Raw genomic sequence first — 27591 nt, 5'->3', positions numbered from 1 at the left:
GTTCAATCCTTCTTAGATAAACTGAATAACTACTTCCTCTGACTGAAATTCTTCATCTCTTGGTCTTCATCCTTATGCTTTAAAAACCAGACTCTCAGAGAGGTACTCCCTGTTTTGCCAGTCTACACTAGCTATCCCCTCATTCTCTACCACGTGACTATTTCAATTCAATTGTGTAGCATTTGTCACTTATCTATCATTTTATTAGGAGCTCTTACAGATTCCATAACATTCCATAGTTCTATCACATCAAGCAGTATTGTACAATTGCTACCACATAAGTTTCAAAACTCTTTCTTCTTGAAGTCCTTGATATCAGCTCCCCTTATCACTAATTTTTAAAAAGTTGTTATCTATTTACTCTCAGACTATAAGCTCCATAACAGCTGGGACTTCTACTTCACCTGAGTAATGCTAGTGTCAACACACTCTGGAAATACAATAGATTTGGCAGGGTGTGTTACTAAATGTTAGAGTTAACCCTTTTGTTAGTGAATTGTTTGTACAATTTTGCAGATGAGGGGGGCTTCAAAAAGTTAGTGGAAAATGAAATTAAAAGACAATGAAATCATTCCATAAACTTTTTGAAGCCCCCCCAATAAAACTTTTTCACTAATGAAATTCATGCTGGAACCCTAAAAAATATTGTTAGGTATGATGCATTTTAATAAATACTATATAAGACACATATATCCCAATGGTAAAATAGGCAGGGTAAGGCTCAGAAGAGAAAAAAAAAACAACAAAAACAGACTTAAATATTACTTAATCTCAAACACAACTTCCCAGTAACGTATAGAAAATGGTAAATATCCACATCTCAATGTACAGAAACCAGAGACAAATTTTCCATATCACTCTTTATACAATAACCTCTCCACACAGCAATACACACAAACAATATACAGTTAAACAAGTCTGCACCCCAAAACCAGTCATTCTATGGAAGCCTCCCAACAAACCCCAGAGCAGAAACATTTACGTGATATTTATGTCGAGTTAAAAGTGAAAAAGATGAAGCTACCCACAAAGAACTCCGAATCCAGCAGATGAAGCAGAACAGCCTTCACTAAACAAACATAATGCCAACAGGATCTCTGGTGGTTAAACACTAGGCTGGTAACCACCAGTGAGCAGTTCAAACCCCAAAGCCGTTCCATGAGAGGGGGTAAAGAGAGAGTCAGGCAGTCTCCTTCTGAAAAGATTTACAGCTTCAGAAATCCTATCAAGTTCTACTACATCCTACAGGGTTGCTATGAGTCAGATCAACTTGAAGGCAGTAGCTTTTTCCTGGGGATGAGCTATAAGCTAAATTCTAATTTTTCAATTAAAAGACTCACTAGATTATTGGTTAAGCATGTCTACTATTCTGAAGGATATGTCCCTGGAGGAAAAGAAAATAGCTGGAGCAAAAGCATAAAGCGGACTCTAAGACTATGAAGAAGACTAAGAAGAAATAAAGAGAAGACCAAATGTGGATGGTACCCCAGCTTAAAGACCATAGTTTAAACAAATTAAGGACTGAAAGGTGTCAACTGCGTTTGGCAATTAGGTCATGGAGCAAAGTCATTTCAGTGAAGGGATGGGGGCAAAAAACAAATTACAGTGCTTGAGGAATAAATAAGCTGTGAGAAGGAGGAACAAGCAGATAGAGGCTGCTTTTGAAAACAAAGAAATAAAGCAGTAGGGGAGCGTGGGAACAGAGTGGGGGCGACAAATTATATTACAGACTAGAGGATTATAAATTCAAACTAACGAGGACTAAGTGGTAAACTAAGGTCACAGTGGGACCATCACTACAGAGAAGGAAAGAAAGGCCAGCATGAAAATGGATGGAGTATACAGACCTGTTTGTGTGGAAAAGAGAAAGGTAAGTTCCACGTGGTAGCCTTGGAGAGAAAAGTTGGGGGAGAATACATTAAAGGAATACAGGTTCAAGTGCATTAACAATTCACCAAGGAGAAATATTCACATGAGGCATAGGTACCTAACTAGAAACCCGACAATCTTTTGCTAAGGGGAATTATCTTTAAAGATCTAAACAAAAGCCCTTACTTAAAAATTTGAGGTCTTGGGAATGATGATGGTAACGAATGTACAAATGTGCTTTACACAACTGATGCATGTATGGATTGTGATAAGAGTTGTATGAATCCCCAATAAAATTATTAAAAAGTTAATTAATTTTAAAAAAAGAAAAAAATTTGAGGTCTGATGGAAAATAAAGGCAGATGTGGAACCACAGTCCATGCCATCACTGCCACCCAGAAGGCCGTGGACGGCCCCTCTGGGAAACTCTGGCATGACGGCCATGGGACTGCCCAGAACATCATCCCTGCATCTACTGGCTGTGGGCAAGGTTATCCCGGAGCTGAATGGGAAACTCACTGGCATGGCCTTCCATGTCCCCAACCCCAATGTATCCATCGTGGATCCCACCTGCCATATAGAGAAAACTCCCAAGTACAATGACATCAAGAAAGTGGTGAAGCAGGTGTCCGATGGTCCCCTAAAGGGCATCCCGGGCTACACCAAGGACCAGGTTGTCTCCTGTGACCTCCATAGTGACCCCCACTCTTCCACCTTTGATGCTGGGGCTGGCATTGCCCTCCACGACCACTTTGTCAAGCTCAGCTCCTGGTATGACAATTAATTTGGCTACAGCAACAGGGTGGTGGACCTCATGGTCCACATGGCCTCCAAGGAGTAAAAGTCCCCCTGGACCAGCAGCCCCAGCAAGAGCAATAGAGGAAGAGAGGCCCTCAGCTGCTGGGGAGCCTTTGTCCCCAACACACTGAGAATGTTCCATCCAGACCCCCTATAGGAAGGGGAGGGGCTTACAGAGCCCGACCTTGTCATGTACCATCAATAAAGTACACTGCATCCAAAAAAAAGAGTAGATGTGGAAAAATAAGAGCAGAGACGTGAGATTGTTAAGGTTTATTGTGCCAAGCCAGCTGATATACACATGTGGGATTAACTGAAGGGCAGATATATAAATGGCTCGGTGAGCCTCGCCTTTCTAGTTCTCAGGTCTCTTGCCTTCTGATGGTCAGACCAGAGTGCAGCTGCCTGAGCCAGTTCCCTGCTTCAGCTGGCAAGGTTCTCTTCCTGCAAGACATCCCCAGGGAGAAGTCACATGGACCTACCCTGATGCAGCCCTGGGTGCTGGAGCAGCCGTGTGGAGACCCCTGCCAGTGCTGACATGCTTACACGCTCACTGATTCAGTTTTCCTCCTGCAGTCGGTGTCATTGTGTTCGTTAGATGGAGGAGGGCGTTGTAGATTAGTGTCAGACATACAGGTTTATGTTGGACGTATGGGTTTCAACAGCACTGAGTTAGGATACTTTCTCAATGTACACTTACCCTTTATATAAAACTCTCTCTTATACATATTTCTGTGCATTTGTTTCCCTAGTTTACCCAGACTAACACAGGGCACAATTAGTTCAAATTGTCTTTCAAGAGAAAGCAAAGGGAAGAGGCTGAATGCCAAGGAGGGCCAGGGTGTGCTGTTAATCAATAATGCACCTACCTCAGCTGCCTAATTACAGTCCATTTCTCAATGTCTTCCTGAATTTGAAAACCTACACTTGTCTGAAAGCTAAACTACACAACTTCCAGGAATATTGAAGGATGTCTCCTGTCACAACTTCAGTCCACCTAAGCAATCCCTGGGTGCACAGACAGCTCAGCTAAACTTTGAATAAAATCCAGGTATCCCCCAATTAACATGCTAAATCTCACTATTAAAAACTTTTTATGCACTAAAGTGGAAAGTATGTTCTCAGGTAATACAGCAATGACCTAAGATAGGAAGAAGAGAGTGGGGAACAAACGCTAGTAGTAAGTAAACCCAACAAGCATAAAAGAACTGTCAAAATATCTTTGAAGTCTTCAGAATAAGACTGTACAACATTCCAAAATAAAATAAAGCTATTCTGAAGGATGTAAATTCTTCCCTCAGAGATGTTCCACTCTGTAACTTTTAAATTTGTAAAATATATTCAAAGAAAAACAAAACAAAAAAAGTTTTGAGAATGATGATGGCAACATGTGTACAAATGTGCTTGACATACGTATGTATGGAGGAATTGTGATAAGAACTCTAAGAGCCCCCAATAAAATGATTTAAAGAAAAACAAAACTTAACAGTTCAAAATTCAAATATATTTAGGATATTACATTTCGGAATTCTTTAAAATCTTCCTTCCCTCCACACATAGGGAGCAAAGATGAGGCTATCTGCTCCAGTAAACAGCTGCAGTCTGAGAAACCCAAAGACTGTTCTGCCCTGACCTATAGGGTCCCTATGAGTGGGAATTGACCCAATGGGCAATAGTTTTTTTTGTTTTGTTGTTGTTGTTGCCAGCCTTTTTATTTTAAATCATTTTATTGGGGGCTCGTACAATTCTTATCACTATCCATGGGCAATGGTTTTTAATCCCTGATCTGTTCTCAAGTATCCCCATAGTCTGAGTTGTCTAGACGTTATATAAATGTAATCATAACAGAATGTGGTAGCTCCATCCATTCTTCTCCCTTGAAACAGCTGGTGGTGTTGAATTGCTAAATTCATTCACAAGGAGCAGCTCATTGTGCAACCACTGTGCCACCAAGGCTCCTCCATCGACCCACCATTTCTGACTGCTGAGTAGTATGCATGGCCATACCACAGGGTAGTGATCCACTTATGTGGAAGGACATCTATGTTACTGCCAGGTTGGGCTGAATACAAGTAAAGCCGCTACAAATAAGTCACATACAGGTTTTTGTGTGAAAATAGGTTGTCATTCACCTAGCAGAGAATGACTGTATCACGTGGGATATGTATGTTTAATTTTGTAAGAAACAGCCATCCATATCTGAATAGAGTATACAAATCTTCTATCCTCTTTTAAATTATGCTTACTTTCTTCTTGTTCAGTTGACTTCTTTATACATTCTGAATACAAGTTCTATGTATGATTTTCTTTTTTTTTTTAATCATTTTATTGGGGGCTCGTACAACTCATATCACAATCCATACATCCATTGTGTCAAGCACATTTTACATCTGTTGCCATCATCATTCTCAAAAATTTTGCTTTCTGTTTGAATCCTTGGTATCAGCTCATTTTTCCCCTCCCTCCCTCATGGACCCTTGATAATTTATAAATTATTATTATTTTGTCATATCTTACACCATCCGACGTCTCCCTTCACTCACTTCTCCACTGTCCAGCCCCCAGGGAGGAGGTTATATATAGAGCCTTGTAATCTGTTCCCCCTTTCTACCCCACCTTTCCTTCGCCCTCCCCTGATTTTCAAGTATTTCTTCCAACTCTTTATGGTTGGTCTTTTCAGTCATTAACAGTGTCTTTGGCGGAGCAAAAGTTTTACATTTATTGAAGGACACTATCTTTTTGCTGTTTGTCTCCCCTTGTAATGGATCTTGCTTTTGGTGTTGCATCAAAGAGCTCTGCCTAATTCAAGGTAATAAGATTTTCTCCTGTTTCCTTCTAAATATTGTATAATTTTACATTTAGGTTTATGATCTATATTGAATTTGGTTTATGTGCTATGTAGGTTGAGGTTCTATTTTTGTTGGTGATAGGGGTTTTTGCATATCAATACAAAATTGCTCCAATACTATTTATGAAGAAGCCGGTTTTTCCTCCATGAATTGCCTCTGCACCTTTGTCAAAAATGAATTATGATTACATTACTTAATAATAAGGGTCCACTTCTGGATTCCTTGGTCTATTTATTTACCCTCTGCCTATATTATTATAGTGGGAAGTACGTCTTCCAACTTTGTTGTCCTTTCCAAAACTGTTGTTTCAGTCCCTTTCATCTTCCACATAAATTTTAGAATTAGCTTCTCAAAGGCTTTATTAAACCTTCCCACAAAGTGTCTATTCTTAGGTGGGAAGTTAGTTACCTGAGGAAAAAGCATGGGAAGGACTGTGAGGGTTGAGAACCTTGTGTTTAGTTAAAGGACTTTGATTTTTTTATTTCCCCAGCAGCTGAGATTTCCTGCAGTTATGTAGAAAAGGAAAAAAGAAAACTTCTTGTACAAAGACTGCATTAAAGTAATTTGGTTCAATAAAGTCAAAAACTCAACTTTCCTAAAAGACATGGTGTTTATTTAGTCTAAATGAATAAAAATCAATATTGGTTAAATGTTTTGTACTTTACAATCGTCTCTGTGCTGACAATGACCTTTCCTGAATCTCACCCAACTCCTACTCATCCTTCAAGTCTTAGCTTGGACACGGCTCTGTCCAGGAGCCTTTCCTCATCCCTTAAATATAGGTTAAGAGATAATGTATTCCCTATTCCCACTGGTAGCTGCAGGTCCTCTCTATCAGCACTCTTACAAATTATACTCAAGAATTGACAGTTTGCCTGTTATTTCGCTCCCGGGCTATGCAGGGAGGCACCATGTCAGTTCAGAGAGGAGAGGAGGCACACACACTTGTTTAGAATGACAGCACACAGGGGAGGGAATGAAAAGATGTCCTACTTTGCAGACATGCTGAAAGAAGAGTCTTCCAAAAGAGCAGAAGGTGACAGCAGCTTTTAAAAAGGAGAGATCTTCAATGAATATATGAAGAGATGGAGGGCGAACCTATAGATTAAAAGATAAATAGGACATATATCAAAATCACAATGTATAGACTTTATTCAAATCCTGTCAAATAAATAATCGAGAAATTATTAGACAACTGGGGAAATGTGAAAACTCCATGACTATCCGATGATATTAAGGTGCATTACGTGTGCGCACACGCTTAAAGTTCTTAAAAGTCCTTGTCATTTAAATGAGTGCATAAAAAATATGGTGAAGAAAGCTGACGGTGCCCAACTATCAAAAGATATAGCATCTGGGATCTTAAAGGCTTGAAGTTAAACAAGTGGCCATCTAGCTGAGAAGCAACAAAGCCCAAAGAAGCACACCAGCCTGTGTGATCAAGAGGTATTGATGGGATCAAGTATCAGGAATCAAAGATCCAGAACAAAAAATCTTATCAATGTGAGTGAGGGGGACCTCGGAGTAGAAATCCAAAGCCTATGTCTAGACAATGGACATCTCCTTACAGAAGGGTCACAAGGAGGAGACAAGCCAGAGTCCATTGTAGCACCGATGAAACATACGACTTTCCACTAGTTTTTTTTTTTCCTCCCCCTCCACTAGTTCTTAAATGCTTCCTCTCCCCAACTATCATGCACCCAATCCTACCTTACAAATCTGACTAGACCAGACCACGTACACTGGTGCAGATAAGAGCTGGAAACACAGAGAATTCAGGACAGATAGACCCCTCGAGACCAATAATGAGAGCAGTGATACCAAGAGGGGAAGGGGAAGGCGGGGGTGGGGGGGTAGGGTTTGGGGGGAAGAAAGGGTGAACCAATCACAATGATCTAGATAACCCCCCTCCCAGGGGAATGGACAACAGAAAAACGGGTGAAGGGAGACAGCAGTCACTGTAAGACATGGGAAAAAGATATATATAAATTATCAAGAGTTCATGATGAAAGGAAGGTGGGGGAGGAGGAAGATGAGCTGATATCAAGGGTTCAAGTAGAAAGAAAATGTTTTGAAAATGATAATGGCAATGAATGTACAAATGTGCTTGACACAATGGAAGTATATATGGATTGTGATAAGAGCTGTCCAAGGCCCCAATAAAAGATTTAAAAGAAAATATGCAATGCTCCTTAAGAATTTATGGTTCAAAGGAAATCAACATAGATCGTCAAATAATCTAAAAATATTTAAAGAAAAGTTGACGAAAGTATTTTCTAAAAAAAGTCCTTGTCTTTTAGAGATATGTATAAATACATACTTGTGAAAATACAATATGCCTGGAATTGGCTTCAAAATAATCAGGGATGGAGTAGCAGGCATGGGTACAAAGATGAAATTAGGCTGGTCTTGAGTTAACAATTATAATAACAAAAAAATTTTTAAAATTTTAACCATTGCCATTGAGTCAATTCCAACTCACAGTGACCCTCTATAGCAGCGGTTCTCAATCTGTGGGTCGCGACTCTTTGGGGGGCTGAACAACCCTTTCACAGGAGTCGCCCAATTCATAACAGTACAAAATGACAGTGATGAAGTAGCAATGAAAATCATGTTATGGTTGGTGGTCACCACCACATGAGGAGCTGTATGACACGGCTGTGACCTGAGGCAGGTGGAGCACCGCTGCTCTGCAAGGTCTCCAAGACTAGAAGTCTTGAAGAGAGCAGACAGACTCACCTTTCTCCCTTGGAGCAACTTTAAGCCTAGTGGGTTTAAAGGAATAGGGGTTCATTACATTGAAGACTGACTGTAGTTGACAATGATTATAGCAGTGATAAAGGTTCAGTAAACTGTTCTTCTTTGACATATATTTGAAACTTTCCATCATGAAGTATTAAATCCCAGAGAAAGGGGATGAAGAGAAAATTAAGCCTTGAACCAACTTGAAACCCAAAGGACAATTCCCCCCAGCATTTGACTCCCTGGTCACAGCCAGTCATCCTGCTTAAACAAACAAACAAAATCAGCTAAAAAGTCTACTAATTTCAGATACTACACAGATTTCTTTTTCTCATAAAAGACATGAATCGGCTTATATTTAAAAATCATGAACTATAAAAATCACTCAATTTATGCAAACTGTCCTTAAAAGTAATAATGACATGTACAGCTTTAGCTATCAAGTCTATTTACTTTGGTGTTTTCATTCTTATATAACTGGTGGGGAAGTGGGGGGAGAAGAAGCTATGGTGTAGCACAAGACTGGACAGGAAACTTGAGAGCTAGAAATCCTGATTCTAACTAAACTGACTATCCTGGCATCACTAGTTCAAAACTGCCCCAAGTTCTTTAAAGCTAATCTTCTGAAGTTCTGGTGTATACACACCACCACCACCACCCACTTTCTCATCTGAGGCATTCAAAGGAACAGATTCCTTTTTAAAAAATGATTTATAATAGAACTGATAATAGAAAGACAATCTTTTTTAAGTCTGGGAAACTCATTGAGAACAGGGGAAAAATCCATAACTAATATGTACAGTAATTTCCTCTTACCCCCCAAAAATTAACTACATATGCACTTACTTTAATCGTGAAAGATATCCTATTTCTATTTAATTAAGAATACATTGCTCTCATTAAGAGAAAAGGCTTTGTACTTCATTCTTGTTTACAGTCTATAAATTGAAAATTAAGGCAAGTATGTAGTATATTAAAAAATGGGGGGAAAAAAAGAAAAATATGGGGAAATAAGGAAATGTACCACCAGCACTGTGGAACTTCTTACTATGGAAAAGGCTCTTAGTAGCATAGTCTCATAACTGCCAATCCCTCTAGATGATGTGAAGAGTAACAACATATCTAACAATATATAAAAGCCACTTGAGCATAGAATCACAAGATCAGCAAGCTGGCCTTAACTGGTACTTCTATGCTACTACCAAATTTGTACCTATATTCTAAATATTTCATCTCAACTCTAGACCCAAACACTGAAAAATCCTATTAGACATTAGCCTGACTGTCTCCCAGACACCTCAACCTTAGTACCTTGTTGGTTACTGACAAGTCAATTGAGACTCAGGGCAGTCTCACGTGTACAGACAGAGTGCATCTGCTCTACAGGGTGTTCAAGACGGTGACCTTTCGGAAGGGTATCTCCAAGTGCCTCTGAGTGGGTTGGAACCCACCTTTTGGCTAGTAATCAACCGTTTAAGGGTTTACTCCACCCAGGGACTCCTCAAACTGAAGTCATTTCCCCTCATTTACAACCTCCTCCTAGTCCTAGATTCCCTAACTTGGTTAATGACCTCACATCCACTTCAGCTGTTCCAAGCTAGCAGCTTCAAATCTGTCTCTGACAACTCCTTCTCCCCTCAATTACACAAAATCAATGAAGAGACGCTTCTGGGTCCTCCTTCTAAAAAGATTTTTGTGAGTTAAAGGCAACAGAGGCAAAAGACTGTAATATACACAGTCCAGAAATAGTGGTATCTACAAGGAGATACTTGGATAGACACTGTACGCGAAACAGATGTGGGAGGGAGAGTGGGACTATATCCATGAACATACACACATTTGACAGAGGGTATCTGTATTTATCTTTGCTGCAAATGTATCCATGAATGTGCTGGACCATGCAGAGGATAAAGTGCAGGACCATATGTCTTGGGTGAACATGAAAGTTAATTGGCATTAACACAGCTCACAAAGACAATGTTATATATTCTATATATGGGGAGTAGCAACAAGAGTCTTAATAGCTTGTAAGCAGCCATCTGAGGTGCAACTATTGGCTTGTCCTAGTTGAGGGGAAAGAAGAAAGATGTCGATTGAGTTATCTATAAAAATCATCAGTCCTAATAAAATGTAAAAAAAGAAAAGAGGGGAGAAAAAAATGATTAGGGCAGGGACTGTACAGATGTGCTTTATACAATTGATGTATGTATATGTATGAACTGTGATAAGAATTGTATGAGCCCCTAATAAATTGTTAAAATTTAAAAAAAAAATTTTTTTAAATACCCACCAAAAAAAAAAAATCATCAGTCCTTACATGCAAAAACAACAACCATGAGCTCAACAGACTAGTGGACCATGCAAGCACCAGTCTCCACAAGCGTAAGACCGGACCACATGGTGCCTGGTCAATACTAGCAATGCTCTGAAATCCTGGGTAGCGTGGGAGAAAAACGTGAAAAGCAGCTCAAAATCACAAAAGACAGACTGGTGGGCCCTCAAGACTATGGCCCTGAGACACCCTTCAGGTCTGGAACTAACCACTCCTGCGGGGGAAGATCAAAGGGACAGTTACCTAAGAGCAAAGTACAGAGTGTTAAGCTAGAAAAGGGAAACAAACAAGAAACACAGGGAAGAAGGGATAAATGATAGTAAATTGAGACGATTGCAATGGAAACACACAAAATGCGCAAGAACTGTTAAATATAAAACTGACCTTCCCTATACACCTTCACCTAATACACTATAAAAAGCTTTAGAATAATAAGGATAAATATATTTTTATGAGGTGCTGGCTCCAATCCCAACTACGTGGACAGCCCCGTCTTCCTATAGAAGACAGCACTAAAGCTACAGCTCAGGGAGAGGGACATGTCTGATCAGAACACACAGAAACAAATAAAGGGAGAAGAGGAGAGAGTGGAGCACATCCTGGCCCACCAAGCCCTGAGGATGATATTCCTGCTCAGAGCAGCCTAAGCACAGAGAGAACCACAGGGCTGGCTCCATTATGAGATTCGACATCCCTCACTGATCCATAGGACTACGGGGGACAACACTGGAGGCACAGTGTGGGAATTGTGCCCAATTGTGCCCCACCACACTGAGGCAAAACACTAAGTGTGTGCAACAGAACAGCAAGGGGAACAGAGCAATGAAGACCCCAGGGAATAACAAAAATAGACTTTGGGGCCAAGACTTGGCACCCCATCAGACTCCACAGGATAATACTCCTAAAGGTCAACAAACATACCTTGAACTATTTACAAGCTTTATTCTTTGTTTGTCCTTGGTTTTTTTTGTTATTGTCTGTCTAGTTCTTTGTGCATATTATCTCTATAGGTCTATCTAGATAAGATAGCCGGATAAACAATCTGAAGGAGAAAACAATGGACTATTGGGGACATTGGGGAGGAGGAGGCTGGGGAGAGGAAGTGGGTGTTAACAATCCCAGGGACAAAGGAACAAGTGATCCAAAATCGATGGTGAGGAGGGTATAGGAGGCCTGGTAGGGCTTGATGAAGGGCAAGTAACAGAGAGGAATTACTGAAACCCAATTGAAGGCTGAGCATGATGATAGTGGAACAAGAGGAAAGTCAAAGGAAATAAAAGAAGGAACTAGGATACAGAGGACATATATAGAGGTCTAAATACAGGCAGGTACATATGTAAATAAATTTATATATGGGAAATACATCTATGTGCATATATTTATAGGTTTAGTATTAAGGTAGCAGATGGACATTGGACCTCCACTTAAGTACTCCCTCAATGCAAGAACACTTTGTTCAATTAACCTGGCATTCCATGATGCTCACCTTCTCAACACGATCGCTGAAGATGAAACAGGTGCAAAAGCAAATGTGAAGAAAGTTGATGGTGCCAGGCTATCAAAGATATAGCTTAAGGCAGGGTCCTTAAACTATGGCCCGCGGGCCACATGCAGCCCGCTGAGGACATTATCCAGCCCTCTGAGGACATTATCCAGCCCTCGGGGTGTTTTTGCCCCGTTTATTTACTTCAAAATAAGATATGTGCAGTGTGCATAGGAATTTGTTCAGTTTTTTTTAAACTATAGTCCGGCCCTCCAAGGGGTCTGAGGAACAGTGAACTGGCCCCCTGTTTAAAAAGTTTGAGGACCCTTGGTGCAGGGTCTTAAAGACTTAAAGGTAAACAAGTGGCCATTTAGCTCAGAAGTAACAAAGACCACATGGAAGAAGCACACCTGTCTGTGTGATCACAAGGTGTCTACTGGATCAGGTATCAGGCATCAAAGAACAAAAAATTCCTATCACTGAGAATGAGGGGCAGTGTGGAGTGGGGACCCAAAGTCCATCTGTAAACAACTGGACATCCCCTTACTGAAGGGTCTCAGGGAGATAAGCCAGTCAGGGTGCAGTGTAGCAACAATGAAACATACAACTTTCCTCTAGTTTTTAAATGCTTCCTCCTCCCCACTATCATGATCCCAATTCTACCTTACGAATCCGGCTAGACCAGAGGATGTACACTGGTACATATAAGAACTGGAAACACAGGGAATCCAAGACAGATGAACCCTTCAGGACCAGTGAGTGGTGAGTAGAGATACCAGGAGGGGAAGGGGAAGGTGGGGTAGAAAGGGGGAAGGGATTACAAGAATCTACCTAAAACCCCCTCCCTGGGGGACAGACTACAGAAAAGTGGGTGAAAGGAGACATCAGACAGTGTAAGACATGACAAAATAGTAATAATTTATAAATTATCAAGGGTTCACTGGGGAGAGGGGAAAAGGGAGGGAGTGGGAAAATGAGCTGATACTAAGAGCTCAAGTAGAAAGCAGATGTTTTGAGAATGATGATGGCAACAAAAGTAACAAATGTGCTTGACACAATGGATGGATGTAAGGATTGTGATAAGAGTTGCACGAGTCCCAATAAAATTATTTTTTAAAGAAAATAGATTGCAATGAAAAAAAACTTTAGTCTGTCTTCAATTCCACCATCCTTACTATAACTAAGGTTTTCAATGTATCTCAGATGATCACACCACTCTCAAAATCAACTAGTCTCTTGTCACTAATTCCATTTTAAATCTAACTTCAAAAGAATTATTTTCTGAAGCTGTATTCTGAGCATTTTCCTTAATCTGGCTTAAAATTCTTCTATAGCTCCACAACATCTACAAAAACAACTGGTGCCAACCAATCCTTCACCTCACTTACAGACACTATTTCCTAGTACTGCACAATATATCCACATTAAAGCACTGGCCCGCAGGTCCATATTCTTTTGTACCCTTGTGCCTTAGGGTAAACTGTTCTCCGTACATGAACGCACTGCTTTAATCTTACTTTTTTCTGAGGCTGTCAAATTGTATTCAGCCTTCAAGGCCTGTCATAATTCCTCTAGAAAGCCCCCTCCACCCCACCCCAGGCAGAACTAAAGCTCCCAAAGCACTTGCTGCAGATCTCTAGGATAACACACATCCTTCTGATTCATAATCATTTATGTTTTGGTCTCCAATTAAATGTGACGCCTTTAGCAACAAGGATTATGTCATTCATATTTTAATTCCCCGTATCTAGCACAATGCCTAGCATAGAACAGGTACTTAAATGTTTGAACTGCCAAGGGATCAACAGTTTTCATGAGACCAGAGACCAGTAATCTTAAAAGATTCAAGCCCAGTTATAGCTTAATGGTGAACAAATCTAAATCAAACACTCACTGCCACTGAGTCAATTCTGATTTAGAGCGATGCTATAGAAGAGGGGAACTGCTCCATAGGGTTTTCTGGACTGTAAACCCTCTAACAGGGGCATATTCAAGACCTTGGGAGGCAGTGGAATGAGATCAGACAGACTCATCTTTCTCCAGAGGTAGGCTTGAATTACTCATCTTTTGGCTAATAGCCCAGTGCTTAACTCAATGTGCCACCAAGACAGACATGCTAAAAGGTCACACTTACATTATTTCCCCTTTTTGTATTTTCCCCAATGGCTTCAGGGTTAGTTCCCACAAGATTAGTAACTAAGTCTTCTACATCACTCTTTAAATGACCTATGTTGTCCCATGAAGTCATATGATCCAATGCTGTACCTAAGCCACCATTCTGTAACAAAGCTAATCAAATATGATTATTTAATTCCCTGGCACTATATCTCTGAAAAAGACAATTTAGCATTATTCCTGTTAGGTTGTATTCTTTCCACTCTTAAGTCACAGAGCTCTGACAGGGACATAATCAAGACCTTGAGAGGCAGTGAAAAAGACAAAAATAGCTATTAAACACTTCTCTGACTAATAAAGCATCCACTTCTCACCAAGAGTACAGTAACTTCACACTTATCTCCATCTGGTCAACTGTAAAGCTTGTTCAGCCTTGCCCGGGCCACTGTGCTGCTCACACTCACCCTTGCCTCTTAAGTGGATGGTTAGAATCATCTTTTTTAAATTACTATAATATTTTAGGAGTATAAATCCAAGCATTAGACTGATGCCTCTTCTGAAAATGTTCCAACCTTCCTATCTTGTTTTGCTGCATTATACAATATTACTCTGCCAAAGTCTTAGCTCATTTCCTCCTCCTGCTTAGCCCAATCTGGTGGGCATACATAAATCAAGGATGCCTTCTCTTCTCCCCATCTTCAGGCTTTACTGTCTGCTGGGAATGCCCTGGCTTCCTTGTCCATCAGATTCCACAGAGGATGCCTTTTTTGACAACAGCTGTACTTCCCTCAATTATCATAATAAGCTGTACCTTTCTTCTAGAACTCCTACTGTACTTCGCCAATTCTGAAACTTAGGTTTTTTTCACATATCATCTCTGAAAACAGGACACCTCTTAAGATTCATGGCATTGCCAACTCCAATAGCTGCAATCCTTTCTTAATGCAAAATAACAGTAAGCCTTACAAACATTGGTACCAAAGATTTGATGAGATCAGTTATTACTTTGTAACATAAATACTTATACAGGGGACTTCAAAATAGTCATGGAAAAATTACATATTTAATCTTTGTAACAACTCCACGAAGTAAATTACTTCAATTTATAGATGAGAAAATAGGCACAGAGCTGTTAATTAAGTTCAGTTCAAAGGCACACAATAAGGTTACAAAAGTTTCTAACACATTTGTCAATTATGGGTTGTGATTGCTATGTTTGGTGCTGCTTCTAGATAAGCAATGGGCTGTTACCACAAGGTCAGCGGTTCAAACCAGCAGTCCCACCACAGGAGAAAGATAAGGGTCTGCTCCTGATTTCTGAGATTTATAGTCTGGGAAACCTTATGTGGGTCACTACAAGTTGGCCTTGACTCAATGGCAGTGGGTTTGAACTTTTTAGTGCTAAACAGGGATTACAAACTGTGGTCCTCCTGAGGCTACTCTCAACCATAGGTTCACCCTTGAATCCTTTTCCTTCCAAAGTAGCAACTAATGAGCAAATGTACTTGCTAAGATTACACACATCTTTTAACTTTTTCTTTACATCTTCGCAGGTAATCCTCCTTTAAAGTTGTTAGCACCCTGTTAGAAACCTGCCCTCCCCTCCCCCCATGGGGGACTCAGGGGGCTCTATTCTCTATAATTGGTTGTTGTGAAAATATCACAAAGGAACAAGCTGCAAGATCAGACGGGTTCTACAGAAACTAAGATTCTATATTCAAGCAGAACTCAGGGCAAAAAAGAGGAGGTGGGTAGGAGGTAAAAGCATAATTTTATCTTTTAAATAAAATGTCTTCAAAGTTTTCCCTGAGGCATGAGATGTTTCAAGAAAAAGGGGAATTCATTTATCAGAAGATAAGTTAATACATCTTACTCCTTTTTATTTTAAGGCTTGCTATGTCAGGGAGTGGAGGAAGTCTTCATGTCCCCACCGCCTGTGGTTCACTTCAGACAGATTGCTCACTCAAGGACTGAGGCTCCGACCGCCTCCTTCCATTCCCTCAGTGGAAGGACTCATTTGGTCAACTATCATCCACAGCAGACAAATAACCACAAATAGGAAAGAGAATAGCAGAGGGGAGGGCAGGAAATTCTCATCCTGGCTGAACAAACTCCAATCATTTTAACATAACACAGATGGCATTTATGGACTTGTTTGAACTGATGGTGGAAATTTCCAACAGAGGAGGAAAAGCATTCTCCCAATTAAAAATAAAACATCCACGTATTAAACTCAAGAAGGCTAGGCTTGCTCTAACCTTTTATACCTATGCTTCATCTTTCACGTGGTGGTCAAAGAGTACATTTGCATTCTGGCATGATCTATGAAAACAGCAGCAAGCGCTTTCTTTCCTTGACCTCTAAAAATGAATAATCAACATCATGGAGAGAGGAGCTATTGGGTAAACCAAAGAAAAACAGCAAAAAGTTAAAATAAGAAAAGAAACAACTCTATCACTGGGCATGTTTTACCAGATAGGGAAGTTAAAGACAACTAAACTTAATTTCTCCCATTTTGAATAAATTACAAAATAATTCATTCCCCTTATGTGAATCTTCAAGGATCTAGTACAGCTGCTCTCTATCTTTTGCTTCAGTTGAGAGACAAATCACTCACCAATTTCCCAGAACACCCAAAAGGTTTCTCCAATTCCAGCTATCATTTCTCACTGCCAGTTAAGCTGAAGCATCTGTCTCTTTCTGTCCTTTTGAAAGCAGCTTGCACCTCTCTTTCACAGGCTGTGGCAAGAAAGCTGGTTTACCTCTGCCCATTTTGTTGTTTTTTTGGTCTATCCTAAAACAACAAAGCCCCAGCACTGCTGCTCTAGTTTCTCAGTGAAGAGCCAGCCACCTCTTGGACTCCTGCACAACTGCCTCTGCCTTGCTCTGAGAGCCCACCCTGGGTGCTCCATCCAAAGGGTCAAAATGGGGGAGGAGGAGGGGGGCTGAAATGCTGCTGTAGGCTTATTTAACTCCCAAAATAGGGACCCAGACCTGGGACAACCAGAGGCTCCTTTGCAGAGAAAAACTTGTTTCCAGTTTTAAAATAACAAGAGTACATTTGCACACCTCTCCAACAGTGGCCCTTCCCAGCCATCTCAAACCCCTTCTCTCAACTTGTAATAAAGCACATTAGTGACAACTGCATTACAAGGGAACCTGAGTGAGCTAGGTTCAGAAAGCATTTAGCACATTGGCCCTTCAGTCTCTAGTCCCTCCCCCTTGGGTGAGGAGGTAGCTGTACACCATTTATAAAAATGCCAGAGAGTATCATTGTATTTTTCCGACACTAGTCTGATAACTGATTTACCACAACACTGGCATGTCTGCCATGTCCAACAGAGAAAACACTTATGTGCCTATTGACAATGAAACGCAATAATATTGGTGACATCTAAAGCCAAGTATTATTGGTGGTGATATATTAACACCGGCAAAGCAGTTTACAATTTTCATAAACAAGCTCAATCCTATACACTAGCCGGCTCGAGCACACCTTCAGGAGGTTCACAAAGGTTAAGTGGGACTTGCCCAAGGTTACGTCTCCGCTTCCCAGGGGGGAACTTCTGTTCACACCTGCCTCTAAGGTCCCAGGCTCTTTTCTAGACCCCTCCCAGCTTTAAATCGAGCGCTGCGGCTCCCGGGCTCCTTCCAGCGGGGCCACTTACTCGCGGTGGTCGGTCCTTGCCAGCCCAGTTCAGAGGTGGGGTCTTCAGCCCCGCAGGGCCGTCACCTTCCATCCCGCCCCCCCCTGAAAGGAGCGGAAAGGGAGCGGCTACCCAAAGCTCCTGGGGGGAAGGGCCGAAGACAAACGGGGGAGCGTGGGGCACGGCCCCTCCCGTGGGCTACCGCCCTCTGCAGTGCGCACTGCCCACCCTCCCGCGAGCAGTCTCGCTCCGGGGCCCCGGGCATCCGCTGCGGCGTGCCCCCAAGTCCCCCACCATCACCCCAAGCAGTCCCTCCCCCACGCCCCTTCGCCCCCGACAGAGCCCACCCGCCAAGCCGGCTTATCCTTCGCCAGGCCACCCCGCTTCCCTCCGGTCGCCCCCGCCCTCCACCACCACTCACTGTCGGGGACTGGGCCCGGCCCTCATGGCTGCTCTGGTGCCGCCGCCGCCGCTCGACGCCCCGGCCCTGAGTCACCGCCGCCGCCGTCGGGACTCGCCGGGAGCCGCTCCGCGCCTGCGCAGCCTGGAGCGCCGGGGCCCTCTGGTCCGTCCGCGCCTGCGCAGCCCGCGCCGGGGCGTCCTCCTCAGTGCCTGACGCCGCGCGCCCGCATCCCCGCATCCCCGCATCCCCGCATCCCCGGGGCCTGCGCCTCTGGCCTCCAGGGCGCCTTGGCCTAGCGGCTTTGGCGGCAGCCCTGGGCTCTTAAGACCTCTGGAGCACCTCACCTAGGTTATTAAACTCTTGGACTGCGCCGTCCATAACCTTTTAACACTTGGAGGGCTTAAATCCAGTCACTTGCATTTAATGGAGGAACCGTGGTGGTACCGTGGTTAAAGCCCTCAACTGAATGGTGGGACATTCGAGCCCACACACACGCGCACACACACAAATGTGGAACTCTGCTTCTGCTACGATCTAAAGGTTTTAAAACCCATGGGACAGTTCTGCTCTGCCCTACAGGCTCTCTCTGAGTTCCAATCCATGCAGTCAACTCAACAGCGATGGGTTTGATTGGGTATATTTAATGGCCTGAATTCACATGCTAAGAGGTGACCACTAATAATGCATTTAGATTTATTTCAAGGAGAAGATCACGTCTCGAATACATTGAAGTAATTATATACAACTTTAACACCCCAGACCTCTGGGGGCCTTACGGAGGAGGTGACTACTCTTAGAATGCGCAATCCACTGCCACCGAGTTGACTCCTATTCACAGTGACCCAGTGGGGCAGAGAACTACGCCATAGTTTCTTCAGGTCTTTATGGAAATAGACTGCCTCATCTTTATCCTTCAGAGCAACCAGTGGATTCCAACCGACCTCTCCGTTAGCAGCACCGGGCTTAACCTACGAGCCACCAGGGCTCCTAGAATAGATAAGGACACCTCTAAGTTCAAGCAATTTAACAAAAACATGCTGTTAATTGGACAGAGTTATTCTAGGCATCCCATAGCTGCCATCAAGGACCTTGCAGACCACCTGGTACGTGCCCTCAAGTCATTTGAACTCTTCAGACCAGCTGTAATGGAACAGATTTGTCCTGGCGGGTTTTCTGGATTGTGATCTTTACAGGAGAAAGCAGTTCACCACCTCTTTCTCTGTGAAACCACTAGGAAGCTCAAATGGCCAACTTTTCAGTTAGCAGCAGGTGCGTAAGTACTGGGCCTCCAGGGCTCGCAGGCAGACTCATAGTTCTGCTTCTAGGCTCACTGTAGAGGTTGGCTCTTTTGCAAAGTGGTAAACAAAAAACATACTTTTACTCTGGTGAATCACAACTGTAGCCTCTGCTGCTTGTTGCAATAACTCGACAAGAGATTGGGCTCAATGGAGTTTTCTGGCAATTCAACAACATAGACTTGAAAGTGGCAAGTGAGGTACTGCCAAACCAGACTCACAGCCATCAAGTCAATTCTGATTCCTGGTCGCCCTATCGGACAGTGTAGCACTACCTGAGACCGCAACTCTTAAAATAAAAATTTTAAAGTCTTATTGGCATTTCATCCACATATCATACAATCCAATATTTCAACCATATCAAGAAGAGTTGTACAACTGGTACAGATAGGAACTGGAAACACAGGGAATCCAGGACGGATGATCCCTTCAGGACCAGTGGTGAAAGTGGTGATACCGGGAGAATGGAGGGAGGGTGGGGTGGAAAGGGGAAACCAATTACAGGGATCTACATCTAACCTCCTCCCCAGGGGGATGGACAACAGAAAAGTGGGTGAAGGGAGACGTCAGACAGTCTAAGATATGACAAAATAATAATAATTTATAAATTATCAAGGGTTCATGAGGGAAGGGGCCAGGGAGGGAGGGGGAAATGAGGAGCTGACACCAAGGGTTCAAGTAGAAATGTTTTGAGAACGATGATGGCAACAAATGTACAAATGTGCTTGACACAATGGATGTATGTATAGATTGTGATAAGAGTTGTATAAGCCCCCAATAAAATGATTATAACTAAATAAATAAAAGACGAGTTGTACAATCTTTATCACAATTTTAGAACATTTTCTTTTCCCCATGCTCATACTCATTCATGTCTTTTTTTTTTTCAATTTTTGGGGAAAATATACACAACAAAACATTCACCAATTCAACAACTTCTACATACATAATTCAGCTGCTGGTTGTTTTGAACTGTTACCCTCAAGGTTGGCAGCCCAGTGCATAACCACTAAGCTACAAGGTCTCCTTGAGGCACTACAACCAAGGAGAAAATGAGGTAAAGAACTAAACACTCTAATTTCCCCATAATCATGTCTTCCATTTACATCTAGCCCCGGTCCCCCACTACGAGTCAGAGTTTGGAGATGGAAGAACCAAAGTCTAAAGTGACTTAAAAAAATAAGTTCCATTCTCTCTGTGGATGGTGTTTACTTCTACTCCCCAGGAAATTAAAAACAAGCAAACACACACAAACACTCCTGATGGCAGGATCTGCTATGAAGATTGGAACTCCTGAGACAATATCAGATTAAAGAGCCCTGGTGGCACCATGCTTAAATACTCAGCTGCTAAGCCAGAAGTTAGTGGGCTGAACAACCTGAAGCTCCACCGGAGAAGAGATCTAGCTGCCAGCTCCCATGAAGATGACAGCCTAAGGAACACTATGGGACGGTTCAAGTCTGTCATACAGGGTGGCTAAGAGTAAGAGGAACCCAGGTAGCATAGTGATTACACATTAGGCTGTGATCCCGCAAGATCTTAAGTACCAGCCACTCTGCAGGAGAAAGAGGCTTTCTACTCCCATAAAGAGTTAGTCTTGGAAACTCACAAGGGCAATTACTGTCCTATAGGGTCACTATGAGCTGGCAGACTCGATGGCCATGAGTTTTGTTATGGTGGTTGTTGTTAATGAGTCAGAAAAGGGAGCCCCGTTGGTACAGTGAATGAAGCACTCAACTGATAAGCAAAAAGTCAACTGTTTGAACCCATCAGCCACTCCTCAGGAGAGAGATGTGGCCGCCAGCTTCCTTAGAGTTTACAGCCTTGACCATCTACGGCGCGTTCCACTCTGCCCTGTAAACTTCCAGTCTAAGTCAGAATGGACTCTGTGGCACAAGATTTTGATGAGTTCGGATTAGCCTCAAAGGCATGCAACAACAATGTAAGATTAAGCACATTTTCCTTCAGTTTGGAAAGAAAAGGCTCTAGAGCAGCGGTTCTCAACCTTTGGGTCACAACCCCTTTGGGGGTTGAATGACCCTTTCACAGGGGTCGCCCCATTCATAACAGTTGCAAAATGACAGTGATGAAGTAACAATGAAAATAATTTTATGAAAAAAAAGAAAAGAATTTTATGGTTGGGGCGTCACCATATGAGGAACTGTATTAAAGGGTCAAAGAGTGAGGAAGGTCGAGAACCACTGCTCTAGAGTAAAGGTTCAGAAGACTGAAAATTAAGCTTCAAGGAAATGCTGAAGGCAATAAAGCCTGCTTATGACTGGGGTTCTTATCTTTCTGTAAAATGAGCCAGGAAGATTGCCGTCTAATGACTGCACTGAATGAAAGTTTCGGCTCACTAAGGAGTTGACTGGTACTCCCATATGCCTTCTTCTCATAGAAACCTAAGAACTTGAAGGGTTTGGGGTTTGTCTTTCTCGTCAGATGCTTGTGGCTTTTAAGTACATGGCTATCCACTGTTGCAGAAAAAGAGTGTATAAAATCAGCCTCTAATCCAGCTCCTAAGAAAAACAAATATACACAAAGATCAGGCCTAATGTTTGACCAGCCTCCTGTCTAGGTGGGACCATCCTAACACAGACAGGGTGGAAGAGAAAAGCTGGCAGAGCAGGGTGGAAGGCAGAGCACCCTGTTGGTCGTGGGGCCTTAGAGCAATCCCTGGCTTAGAAGAATGGGCATTACTTGTAAAAATATTACCCTTTGGCGTGAGAACACATTTGGCATCCAAGGGGAAGTACAGAGCCAGGAAGGAAGGAAGAATTCTTCTCGACTCTAAGTTCTGGTGAATGGATGACTAAAAAGAAGGTCAGAGCTGATGCGGAAGCTTCTGTGCACCATGCCTTCCTAACTTCCTCACACACACAGCCTCCTGGAGTCTATGTTATGAGAGTTTACTTCTTCCAGGGCTTGAGCCATTCTGTTTGGACCTCCTGAGCCATTTCTCAACTTGAATTTATTTTTTGATTAATCATTTTATTGGGGGACTCAGACAAATCTTATAACATTCCATCATTCAACTGTATTAAGCACACTTGTACATGTTGTACATGTGTCGCCATCAACATTTCCAAAACATTTTCTTTCTACTTGAGCCCTTGGTAGCAGCTTCAACTTGAATGTCTTATTGAAGGGGTTTTATTGCTGCTGCTGTTTTCCCGACTAAGCATTCATTCATGTTGTCCAGTAACAGTCTGGAAGAGAGCCATCTCTCCTGCACCTCACACCATGTGATTTGGATGAAATCCGCTCCAGGGATGGAACAGGACGCCCAGACCCAAGTCAATCAGTACATTGCATTCCTTAGGCAACAATGACTGTTTCCCAACATGGGAAAGTAACCCAATCAGAGGCAAAAAAGTACTAAGAATTTTGTTTCTGAGAAAGAATCTTGCTCTTTCCCACTGCCCTTAGATGTGAGAAGATGGAACATAAGGAGCTGCTGGACCCACCTGGACACCACAGGGGAGAGTCAATCCAGAGGAAAGAGAGCTTGGAGACAGAAAGAGAAACTGAGTTTTATTTACATGACTTAAACCTTTTCATCAGCTGTGCATGAAGCCAGTTCAAGTGGGCCTTTTCTGTTGCATGGGCAAACATAAGACCTCCTTCTTTCAGGCAGTTTGGGTCAGGTTTCCATCACTTGAAAGGGAACGTCTTGTTGGAGCGCCCCAGTGTCAGCGCTCCCCTGACTGCCTTTCTCCAACAGGAGCAACCATGGACCATGGTAAGGCCTCCCAGAAGGCTCCTCCTCCCAACTCATGATTCATTCCTTAGGAGTCTTGCCATTTGGGAAGAAATAGGGAGCTGATACCAGTAAGCACTAGAAAGAAGAAAATAATATTCTAAAATTAAGAGTTGTGATGATGGTCCAACTCTTCTTGATAGGACTAAGCTATTGAATTGTTGATAGGTGGATTGTGTGCCAATGAAACTGTTGCTGGTATTTTTTTTTAAGTCTTGTCATTTCTGTAATCAGAGCCCATCATTTAGCTAAGTCTCCTTACCAACTTTTGCAGTGACCAGTAGGAAAGTCCACTTGGTTTTGAAAGGAGAGGCCTTATGGGTTTGACGTGTGGGTTCGGTAGCAGAAAGGGGGAGGGGAAGGATGTGAGCACTGGATTCTCCACCTGGAAACCTGGGAGCACTTTTGTGAACCTTAGCCTGAAGAATATAGTGCTGTACCCACATAGACAGATCCCATTTGTTCACTCACCATGTGAAAATCCACTGAGTACCTACTATGTGCCAGACCCTGTTTTAGATGCATGAGCTACAGTAGTGAACAACTCTCATCTTAACCCTCAGAGAGATGACAGTCTCGGGGGAAGATATAACAGCAAATGTGTACGTAGAATTTCTCATCTGCCAAGCACTGTCCTAAATCCGATGAGCCACGCTGCTCTTCCTACAAGGTTCCTGAGTCAGAATGGACTCCAGGCCAACAGGCTTTTGATGAGTTCGGATTAGACTCAACGACAACTATACACATGGACTTCACCAGATGAAATACACAGGAATCAAGCTGACTAGCTCTGTGGAAAGAGACGATGGAGAAGTTCAATGTGATCTGCCCAAATAAGGCCAAGGGGCAAGTGTGCAACAGAGCATCGTCAATTGCTCTGATGCAAGTTCAGGTTGAAGCTTAAGAAAATTAAAGCAAGTTGACTACAGCCAAAATACGACCTTGAGAATATTCCACTTGAATTCGGAGAACATTCCAAGAACAAATTTGATGCACTGAACACTAATGACTAAAGACTTAATGAGCTGTGGGTTGTCATCAGGAACATCACACACGAAGCAAGAAAGAGATCATTAAAAAGATAGGAAAGGGGAAAAAAGACCCAAGTGGATTTCAGAGGAGGCTCAGACTTGTTCTTGAGTGAAGAATAGCTAAACCAATGGAAGAAATGATAAGTTAAAGAACTGAATGATCAGACTCAATAATGAGAGTAGCAATACCAAGAGGGGAAGGGGAAGAAGGGGGGGAGAAGGGGGGCGAGAATGATCTACATATAACCCTTCCCAGGGGAACGGACAACAGAAAAGTGGATAAAGGGAGACATCGGTCAGTGTAAGATATGAAAATATAATAACTTATAAATTATCTAGGGTTCATGAGGAAGGGAGGGAGAAAAAAAATGAGGAGCTGATACCAAGGGCTCAAGTAGAAAGAAAATGTTTTGAAAATGATGATGGCAACATATGTACAGATGTGCTTGACAAAATGGATGGAAATAAGAGCTGTACAAGCCCCCAATAAAATGCTTAAATAAAAAAGAACTGAATGAAAAATGTCAAACGAGGAGAGCAAATGTTTTAAGAATGATGAGGGCAATGAATGTACATATGTGCTTCACACAACTGATGTATGTATGGATTGTGATGAGAGTTGTATGAGCCCCTAATATAATGATGAAAAAAAGAACAATGTCAGACGGCAGCTTGAGAAGACAAAGCATTATAATGTAATGTATAAGAATCAGTGCTTTAGAAAGCCAGGAGGGGAGAGCACCAGAGCAGCAATGGGAGCAAAGCCACAAAGCCCTTGAGGACTCCCCGGCAGTGCTGGGCACCTCAGAGGAACTGCTTGGGGGTTACTCACAAGGGGGCCACACTTAACTCTAAAGGTGGAAAGGGGGGGGCACTAGACCAGACCACTCCATCCCTAACTACAGGAAAAGCAATGGGAATTTGTAGGAGGGGCACCTTTTGGCGCCCAATGCTGAGGACGCAGAGAGTCTAGGTGCTGCTAGGTAAGCAGGTCCTGGGACAGGGACCCCTGAGAGCAATGGGGACTGGACTGGTGGATGGTAACAAGTCCGTCTCTCTAGTTAGCAGAGAGAGATTCATCTACTCTGGGTCACCAGAACACTTAGACATGGAACTATTTGTATGATTTTCCTTTTTGTTTCTTTATTTTATCTTTTTTTTTCCTTTTGGGTGTCTACCTATTTAAGATAGGCAGGATAAGCAAGCCCTAGGAGAGAGCAAAGGGACCACGGAGGTGGGGGGAGGGGAGTGGAGAGTCAACAATGACAAGGACAGGGGAAGAGCAAGGGTATTAAAATAGGCAGGGAAGAAGGTATAGCATTCCTGGTCATGTTTGATCAATTGAAATGTATCCGAGATAAATTAATTAGAGGTGAACGATAAGTAATTATGAAGGTGGGGCAAGAGGAAAGAAAAAGTAGGAAGAAGAAAGTAAAAATTATTGTATATACTCGAATATAAGCCGACCCGAGTATAAGCCAAGGTACCTAATTATTACCTGGGAAACCAGAAAAACTGGTGGAAAATGCAGAAGCTATTGGTGAGTTTCAATAATCAAAACAAATGAAAATAAAATTACTAAAAATTGAGACATCGGTGGGATAATGCATTTAAATATTTATTTGAAATAAAAAGCATAAATTAAAGGACAAGTCATTTAGCATTAGTAAACCAAAAACAATAAGGTATCAACAATGATACCTTAAGAGTACTATTCCCTGAGCTCAATCAGCAACCAAGCTGATTGTAAAGAGTTAAAATCCTTCAAAACTGGATTCCTCATCACCATCCGTATCCCAATGCAGAGCTTCAGCTGGTGTGAGGTCATCAGAGACACTGTCCTCACTGAGATCGCTGTCATCACCATCACTGCTGTCATTTTCATACAAAGCGCAGTCTTCACTGCCATCCATAGCATGACTAATACTACATTTCTGGAAGGCACGTCGCACCATGTCTTCTGGAATGCCTTCCCATGCATCTCGAACCCACTTTGCTATTAACTCTATGTCAGGCTTCATGAGATTTCCTCCTCTTGTTAGTTGGGCTTGACCAGATGACATCCATTCATGCCACATCCTTCGCACACAGTCTTTAAAAGGCTTATTCAAAGATACTTCCAGAGGCTGCAGTACAGATTTAAGCCCACCTGGTTACTATATTTTGCCGATTTTTTTTATGTTATCCGATAGGTGGCCTCTGAACATATCCCAAACAAGTAACGATGGCTTCTTCTTTAAGGCTGCTCCTGGTCGTCGGTTCCAAATTCTTCCAGCCATTTTTTTGTTCCGTCTTCATCTATCCAGCCTTTAACATGAACATGCACAGTAATTCTTGGTGGGAAATTAATCTTTTTAGGCAAGGTCTTTCTTTTAAAAATAATGACAGGATGTAGCTTAGTTCCATAAGCCAAACATGATAGAACAACTGTAAAGTGTTTTTTTTTTCATTTCCTGTGGTTTTGAGAAAAATGTTTTTTTCTCCTAAACTTGCCACAGTTCTGTTGCTTGAAAGATCAAAAGTCATGGCAGTTTCATCCGTATTCCCAATATCTGCCAAGTCATAATTATAAATTCTTTTTTGTTTTATAATAAGTGACTGGAATGACATAATTTTTTCTTCAAGGTCGTGTGGCAATTTCTGGGAAATCTTTGTTCTTTGTCTCAAACATAGTAGGCCAAACCTATTCATGAAGCAGGTACACCATCCTGCTGATGCAGCAAATTTTTCAATGTCTGGTGCTTTATATTTGTCATCCTGAGCCATTTGTAGAGCACATATGCGGATTCCCATGCGCGTTACACAGTAACCATTTTGACGACACTCCATAACCCATTTATGCAATTCACTCTCAAGAGCCCCATAAAAAGACGTTAAACCACGACGAGCTTTTTTAGCTTTTGGAATCTGTTCCAAGTCAGCCTTCATTTTCCACCACTCCCTCCCTTGCTTTTCGTCAACACAGAATTCCCTACTTGCAATACTGTTATTGCTCTCTTCTGCTCTTGACACAACCTTCGTTTTGAAACCAGCCTCATATGACCAGTGTTTTTGTTTTGGTTCAAGAGTATCCATTTCTAATAGGATAAAAAACGAAGACTTTGAAAAAGAACTTTCATGGTAATGACTCCTCCCCGCCCCTTGACATGTTAGCCAGGAGGAGAGGGGGGGAGTCTGTGCGGGTGGGGGATGCAGGATGTGAATTAACACTGAGACCAGAGGGGAGAGACGGTGCGCAGCCACAGACACATCCTTACCAGTTCAGCT

General features: G+C 42.3%; 1 protein-coding gene and 1 pseudogene across 4 annotated transcripts in view; one reads left to right on the top strand and one right to left on the bottom strand.

Annotated features, from left to right (window-relative positions):
* The window catches only part of FAM222B (family with sequence similarity 222 member B), a 74875-nt gene extending 56484 nt beyond the window's left edge, over positions 1-18391 (bottom strand). For 2 of the 4 annotated variants that reach the window (XM_075561307.1, XM_075561301.1), the window contains exons 1-2: positions 18257-18359; positions 6510-6614 (exon numbers count right to left, since the gene is read on the bottom strand). The gene's annotated coding sequence lies outside the window, so the exon portion shown is untranslated. Of the gene's footprint in view, positions 1-6509; positions 6615-18256 lie in introns of all 4 variants that reach the window. The other 2 variants (XM_075561302.1, XM_075561305.1) reach the window with 2 other exon arrangements.
* On the top strand, positions 2215-2710 carry LOC142458667 (glyceraldehyde-3-phosphate dehydrogenase-like; annotated as a pseudogene).
* Positions 18392-27591: the final 9200 nt, after the last annotated feature.

The sequence above is a fragment of the Tenrec ecaudatus genome, chromosome 10 (genome assembly GCF_050624435.1).
Source record: "Tenrec ecaudatus isolate mTenEca1 chromosome 10, mTenEca1.hap1, whole genome shotgun sequence".
Classification (NCBI taxonomy): domain Eukaryota; kingdom Metazoa; phylum Chordata; class Mammalia; order Afrosoricida; family Tenrecidae; genus Tenrec; species Tenrec ecaudatus.
The sequence above is the reverse complement of the archived record's forward strand: the minus strand, read 5'-3'. Positions and strand labels throughout refer to the sequence as shown.